Genomic DNA, 6000 nt, shown 5'->3' on the forward strand with positions numbered 1-6000 from the left:
TTTCATATATACATATATATAGTTAAGTGTACATATATAGTTAAAAAGTGATATATATTAGGAAAAGTGATATATCTCACTCTTTCTAAGTGATATATATATCCATTACAAAGGAAGAGATGAGAAGTGATTGGCCTTCGGTAAGTCCAGACTTCCACACCATGTGCTTCTTTAGAATGAAACTCAGTCTGGCAGCAGATCTACCGTGGCTTCCTTCTGGCTCCTGGCACATCTCTATATAATGTCACAGAAACAGCTGGACTGAAACTCTGTCATCTGACAAAGCACTTATCAAAGTACACATAGGACATGAACTATTTAGATAAAGAGAAATTAACAAGCTTATTTCAAAAGATGCAAAACCTTCTCATAATAAATGCCACCATGCACTGAGAGCTTTCAATTTATGAAATAACAGGATGCTAAGTCCTACATAAAATTTTTTCTTCATATCACTTTGTACCAACCATGTCTAGGTATTCACTATTTGCACTTACGATGGAGAAAACACACACACACACACACATACACACACACACACACACACACACACACAAACGCACGTGTGTGTGCACGCAACAAGCCCATGATCAGAGAGTGCACAAGTATTGGAATTGAGATGTGAACCATCCAAGTCAGCCAAGTCCAAAGCCCTTTTGGATGTGGCCACTGCCGTGGAATCAAGGAGCACAGAGCCCATGCAGGCCACCAGGGGCTGATGTCCAATAGAACCCAGATGACTGGTTTCACTGGGGTTGGACTTGGTCCCAGAAGAGAGCTTAGTGAGCCTTAAGATTGGAGAGCTGCCACATGCTTCAGCCTGGTCACTTACTCTGTAATCACTTGTCCAACACCTCTCTGATGCCTCTTCATTCTCCTGCCCATTTTTTCCCCTGTAGCTTTTATACTGAGAGGCAAACCGAAGCACGCTATATCATCTTAAAGAGAACAAGTGTGCAGATGCATGAGCCCAGAACGAAGATGACCCTGGAAGATCTCAGATCTCTCTGAGACTACTCCTTGCTCCGTTCAGCACCAACTCTTTAGAAACAAGCAAACAAACAACCAAAGCAGCAGTAAGGCAGTAAACTAGTACAATGGCAGAACACTTGCCTGGCATGCCTCAGTTCCTAAGTTCAATCCCCAGAACCAACACAAAACAAGATAACAACAATAACTAGATGTGAGTCACTGTGTGGACCCTTACACAAATGCAATGTTTTTTAAAGATTTGTTGTTTTAATTTTATGGGCATGCATGTTTTACCTGAATGTGTATATGTGTTCCATATATGTGGGGCCAAAAGAGAAACAAATCCCCTGGAACTGGGGTTACAGATGTTGTTAACCTTCATGTACATGCTAAGAAGTAAACCTAAGCCTTTGGTAAAAGCAACAAGTGCTCCTGGCTACTGAGTCATCTCTCCAGCTTTGACACATACTGTCTTAACTTATCTTCAGCTCTTCTGTGATATAGCCATAGTATCCTTATAGAACGATTAGGAAACTGATACCCAGGGAATTTTCCGGGCTTCAGTCCTTACCTGTACGACCTTCATCAACGTATCCACCCTCCTAAAGGCCCAGTGTATTATTTATTATAGAAGCACCATGCAAGCATGGCATATAATGTCTGCCTGTCATCTTTACCATACATCTTTTCAGCATTGAACTGAAGGCCCTGAAGTAATAGGAATTTTATTATGGTTAATTTGGTATCAATTTAGACATTGACTGAAGGACTGGTGAAGGAATACTTAAAGGACAATATAGAAGAAGTCCTTATGAAATAAAGCCTCAGAAGGCAGGACTGTTGCTCAGACCCTTTGAAAGAGGAGTCACACGTGGACTAATGCTCTCATCACTGCTTTCTGCCTGCTTCTGACAGTGGAATTAAACTTGAGCTGTTGAAGATGACAGAAGTGACTGAAATGTGGTCCTCCTCTCATAGGAAGGCTCCATAAACTGTCTCTTGCTCTGTAGTGCCAGCTCTCCCCACATGCAGACTGGATGTGCCAACAACTTCCTGTACCTCACAGTCTTCTTGTCTTTCCAACCTCTCATGGTTCTACCACTTACCTGCAAAACCTTACTGCTGCTTCTTGTTAGTCTTCTAGATCCTTCTATGAAGAGGTCAAATGGCACGATTTTAAGGTTCTTCTGGATTTTAACACAGTTAATTGCATTGGCTCAGAACAGTCAGCCTGATAGCATGATAGATATAACACACCCAGAAAAGTAAGCTTGTCTTATTCTTCTCTGTATCCATAGCAACTGCCCCACAACCTAAATACATGTATAGTTGATGCAATAAAATGTGGTATGATAAGAACCCCTTGTCCTTAACCTCTGCATCACACCATAAATCAAGTGTGTATTTCCCCAGAGGACTGCTTTTGTCCTCTGCAAACTGCCCCACTCCAGCTTTAAGTATTAACAAACTCAATATGGCTGTGGTTTGTCATCCATAGCAATGGAAACTGTGTTGACTCAGAGCTGATTTACTAGTGAGAATAGATTGCTGATGAGTCATTCCCTTACTCATCATGGGGTGAGAGTTTAGGACAAACCAAGAGGGAACTCTGCCCTTAACCACATCTGAAATGGAGAATGTCCACTGGGCAACCACCCCCGCTATCCCTTCCCGTGATTCCTGGGCTGGGTTTCCCTAGGAGAGTTACAGAGCTCTTTTCCACTGACACCAGGCAGAGAGTGCACGGAATAGGCCACAGTTACTAAGTGGCACACAGAAGGTTCTGCTGCCAGGTCTCCTGGTGTTTCTGGCACTTGCCCATGGAGCTATCAAGTGTTTGGAAGACAAAGTTCTAGCCACCAGCATTACTGTGAGTACTATCTGTCTTCTTCCTCCATTTCTGAAACAAGGAACAAAGGCATCCTAGCTAAGATAAATTAGTCAACTTTCATGAGTCAGTATGTATTTATTAATCCCTGTTATATGCAGCGATTTGGTGTAGAGGACACTATGGTAGCAAACAGAGCTATAACCCCTGTGGCAGAGAGTGCAGAGCCAAAAAGCATGGCTCTAACTATCATCTATGTTATGAGAAAGCCAGATGATCTTGAATAAAGATTTTAATTCCTCTATGTCACAGTTTTCCTCGTGTGTAAAATGGGAAGGACCATACCAGTATCTACCTAAAAGGTTACTATGGCAAACATTTTAAAATCCTTAGATTGGCAAAGTTTTACCAATTGCGTATTAATTTAGTGAGGAACACAAATTTTAACAAAAGCAGTAATTATAAAGACATTAAAAGGTCCAACATAATTCTAAGAGAGCCACAGCATACAATCGTGGGAGTGAATTCTAGGTATACTGAAAATTCTGGTCACAGGAGACTTTGCTGGGGAAAGCTACTGTGAAAGATGGCTAGAAAAAGTACGCTGTAAAGGCTTCCAGGCAGAAGCTCCATGGTGATGGAGTAGTTCCAGGACTGGAAGAGCAAAGGAACTGGAACCTCCAACAAGGTGTAGGGAGCCACGTCCAAAGTGAAGTAAAGAGGTGAGCTCACAAGGGTGGATGGGAACCTGGTGATGGAATGGACTGCATCTGGCATTTCGGGAAAGAGGTAAGGAGTCTTTTAAAAATTCTCAGGCTACAATTGCTCTAGATGGAGAAATAAGAAAATAAAGCAGAGAGCCAAGAAGTTTCCCACAAGAAGTTTCCTAACCTCACTGTGTGAAACTGTGGGGCCCTGTTGTCAGTTTGAGAGTTTGTTTTAGTTTGGTGTTTGGTTGGTCCCTTGTTCCCCACCCTGTCAGCAGCATGGTCGGGGAGGGAGCAGAGAATCAAACTCAGGGCCTTGTGCACTGTACGCAAGTGCTGAGCTACTGAGCCATGTACCCAGCCCCTGGAATTATGATTTGAAGATAACAAGAAGCCTACTAATGACAATGTGACATGTGACCTCAGCTCTTGGCCCCACCGTTTCACTCTAGGAAAGCCTGACACGGAAGAGATGCCCAGAAGGAAATGTCTGTGATAATGAGAAGGTTGGAGGACTTCATATTTCTGAGTGAAGAGCTGCTGTGGGGAAATGAGAATTTGAAGACATATTTGAAAAAAGAGGACTTTAATCATTGAGCGCACAGGAAGGAGAAAGCACACTCAACGGAAGTCCAAAAAACCTCATAAGTGTCCTGCATGCGTGTCTCCACGCGCCCCTACAACTGTGCTCCATTTTCTGTCCTACAAATTCTGTACCAAATCTGTTCAATTCCCCCTCTCTATCTTTATCTCTCTCTCTCTCTCTCTCTCTCTCTCTCTCTCTCTCTCTCTCTTCCTCCTCATCTCTCTCCTCTCTCTCTCTCTCTCTCTCTCTCTCTCTCTCTCTCTCTCTCTCTCTCTCTGTGTGTGTGTGTGTGTGTGTGTGTGTGTGTGTGTGTGTGTGGCTGGCTGGCTGTGTGTAAAAGAAATGCAGGCCTAGAGGAAATACTATGATTGCACTCTCCTTGACTGTCATTGGTCACCTTCTTGCCAATCAATGGCCATCTTTGTTGACTCCTGGAGGTGTGTATACACACATACACATACGCCTGCAGATGAGCACATGCCCACACATGCATATGCACACACTAACTTCTCCAAAAATTATTTTTAACTTTTTAATTGATTCTTTGTGGATTTCACATCATATACCCCAATATCACTCATCTCCCCATCCATCCATATCTACCCTCCATTCTGCAACCTCCATGACAAAAAAAAGCTAAAAGATTTTTAAAAATTATCTCCATGGAAGCTGTGGTGTCACAGCATGTCACACAGTATACCATTTTGCCCAAACCGTTTTACTTGCAAATCCTCTTTGCATTTAGTTCCTAGTCTGGTTTGAGGCCAAAAGGCACCTAGTAAGAATGAACTTGATGAATTTCCCCAGCAGAGAACCATTGTGATTTCTAATTGAAAATACAAACAGCTAAACGAAATGAAGAAAGGGATACAATATGCAAAAGAGGAATTCAACAAAGAGATACTGATAAAAGCCAATCTGGAGTGCTGGAAATGAAAGATATAATTAGTCCATCAGAAAGTTCCACAGGAAGTCTCAGCAATAGAATAAATCAAAGAAAAGGCTGAATATATGAGTTTGAAAACAAGGTGGATGAGCTGGACCAATCCAGCAAGGACAACAATAAAACAGTAAGGTATTGTTGGGAGTTCCAATATACATGTATCACTCCAGAAAGATAAAACCTATGGATAATAGGCAAAGCAGAAGGAGAATAATGTAGTTCTAAAGGCATAGAAAATATTTTTTATTTTTTCCCTTTTTATTATTAATTTATTCATATTACATCTCAGTTGTTAGCCCAGCCTTTGTATCCTCCCATTCCTCCCTCCCTCCTGCTTCGCCCCCATTCCCCTCCCCTATGTCTGTGACTGAGGGGGACCTCCTCCCCCTGTATATGCTCATAGGGTATCAAGTCTCTTCTTGGTGACCTATTATCCTTCCTCTGAGTGCCACCAGGCATCCCCCTCCAAGGCACATGGTCAAATATGGGGCACCAGAGTTTGTGTGAAAGTCAGATCTCCTTCTCCACTTAATGGTGGAGAATGTCCTATCCATCGGCTAGTCTGGGTAGGGGTTCGAAGTTTACTGCCTATATTTTCCTTGGCTGGTGCGATAGTTTGAGGACCACCCCAGGGCTCAGACCAGCCTGTAGCTTTCCAGAACCCTCTGGATCCTTCTATTTCCTCATTCTCCCAGGCTTCTCACACCTAAAGTCTCAATAGGATGTCCTCCTCTCTGACCTAGTTTCCTGGTAGGTAAAGTTTTTCATGGGGATGTACCCCTTGGACTAGTGTCTCTATATAAGTCAATATATACCATTTCGGGAATTTCTTGTTTTTAATAGCTGAGTAGTATTCCATAGTGTAAATGTACCACAGTTTCTTTATCCATTCTTCTACTGAGGGACATGTAGGCTGTTTCCATGTTCTGGCTATTATGAATAAGGCAGCTATGAACATGGTTGA

This window comes from Acomys russatus, chromosome 2 (assembly GCF_903995435.1).
Source record: "Acomys russatus chromosome 2, mAcoRus1.1, whole genome shotgun sequence".
NCBI classification, from domain to species: Eukaryota; Metazoa; Chordata; class Mammalia; order Rodentia; family Muridae; genus Acomys; species Acomys russatus.